Source organism: Nicotiana attenuata, unplaced genomic scaffold (genome assembly GCF_001879085.1).
Source record: "Nicotiana attenuata strain UT unplaced genomic scaffold, NIATTr2, whole genome shotgun sequence".
In the NCBI taxonomy this organism is placed as follows: Eukaryota; Viridiplantae; Streptophyta; class Magnoliopsida; order Solanales; family Solanaceae; genus Nicotiana; species Nicotiana attenuata.
The window spans coordinates 382,387-384,685 of record NW_017670363.1 but is presented as its reverse complement, the minus strand read 5'-3'; positions in this window follow the sequence as shown (position 1 = coordinate 384,685).

Genomic DNA, 2,299 nt, shown 5'->3' with positions numbered 1-2,299 from the left:
TAACATGCCTATAGGACTTCCTGAATTTTGCATCATCATCTATCACTAGGCAAACCTGTTTATAGGTTTAAAATAACTAACAACATTTAGATACCATGCCCATAGGACTTCTGCACTCTTGTTTCGATTGTAAAAAAAATGTTTTAAAATCAATAGCACCTAGAAAGCATGCCTATAGGAGTTATCAACTAAATCTGAATCGACCATTCGCTTATAAGTCTAAATCAGTAGTAGCAAATGCTTAACATCTGCAAAATTTATGTTTTTAACAAGTCCTCTTCTTTAAAATCAATATACTTCTTTTCTGAAACTAATAGATATCATGCCTATAGGTTTTTGTTCAACACTTACGCAAGCCATAGGGTAACTTATAAATTGAATCAGATTTTATTAACTACAGCCAGCAGGCAGGCCTGATTCGGGCTTCTTATCTGAAATATGTAATAGATCAGTCTGCCACAACTCTTAAGTTTAATCAGACCCTAATCAGTACGTGTAAAGAGATGCTAAACTATATGTTTCTCTTTGTTTTTAAGGAGGTTTGTTTGAGCCCTTTCTATCTGTTGTGTGTTTCTTCCCCATATTTGTTACATATGTGTTTTGATTGTCGCCTTAGAATTTTGTCCTTTGAAACCATAAAACCTCACATCCCTTCCCTTTAGGATTAGTAGTCCCAAATACCTCCGGGGCTGATAGGATGGGGGCGGGTAATAGCATGCAATAAGTAAAACGAGACCATTTCGCGTTTAATACCTTAACAGGGTGGGAAAGGGTAGATATGGATATGATGACCACGCGATAACACCACGTGTATAAACGGTTACAGGGTGTTGTGTGGGGGTGATCCATATTATTTATAAACCTAGGACCCCCCTCCCTTTACTTGTTCATTTCAAAAACTTCTTTTCTCAAACTTCAGCTTCTTTAACTTCTTTTAATTTTAATTACTTACCATAATTATGTGAAAACCCCTCCCTTTACTGGTTTATTTATTCAAAACTGCTTTTTCTTAAATTCCAGCTTCTTTAACTTCTTTTAATTTCAATTTCTTGCAACCATTACATGAAAACCCCCCTCGTATTTGTAATTCTCGCTTGTCTACTTGTTGTTTGCACTTAAAGTCACAATTTAGTATGGCCAGGAACCACACTAGTGGATCTCGAGGGGTTCCTAACACCTTCCCCTCGGGATAATTTCAAGCCCTTACCCAATTTCTGGTTTTCTAAATCAAAGTTCTTCTTATTGTCCTAATGCACTTAATCATTAGGTGGTGACTCTTCAATTCAAAATCAATTTCCGAAAGGAAACGAGTTGTCCTCCCAAATGTCATAAACCTGATTTCGTGAGAAAAAGGGGGCATCGACGGCGTGGCGACTCTGCTGGGGATATCATTAAGGCTTTTACCATTTCATGCTATTTGTGAGTTTATGCTTCTTTATATATCTTTATTTGCTTAAATGACTTTAAGTATTTTTTCCTCTTCTACCTCGGAACTAACTTGGCTCTTTGTTTCTTTCCTTTATTTCTCTTAATGCTTTCCTTTAATACTGTTGTAAATTATGAGAAACTCTTGTAATTATTACTTTATGAACGTGCAAATACGTGACAACTTGTTTAATTATTGTAACTGCATATTCAATATCATATTCCACTCGTGCTAAACAAAAGACCATAGAAACGTTTATAATGAGTGGTTGCGCCCTTCCGGTATCATCACCCCTAAATCCGACAAAGGCATATTTGCGGTAAAACCAGTCGATCAACGGTGTAGTCGACGGTTCCGCGCCTTTTCCTCTTGAGTTATCCGCTCAAGGGTACCAGTCTAAAACCCTATAGAAGCCCTTTCTCTTTAAATTATCCATTGGGTTTCCTTGAAACCAAAAACGGACCTTATCACGTTCTGTGCATTTATTTGGAGGACTAAAATGCTTTTATGCTAATTGTTGATATTAAAATAGTCGAGTCTGGTGGGGGTAAGGGCCTAACCTTTTTGACTTGCAGAAAATGAGGCACGAGGTCCCCAGATTCGGCTTGGTCACCAACATCCACCCCAAATTGCTAAACTGGTGGGGAGTTCTTCATTCCAGCGATCAAGCTCTTGTCAGGAAATATCTAGGAAATCTACCTTCTCTCTTGGAAATTCAACCCAACAACAAAATCATAGAAGTTGCCACTCTATTCTGGGATTGTGATAGGTCTGTGTTCCGCTTCGGAGACATTGAGATGACACCATTGCTTGAGGAAATAGGAGGATTGGCTGGAATACCGTGGGAAACTCCGGGTTTGTTAATGCCGGAAA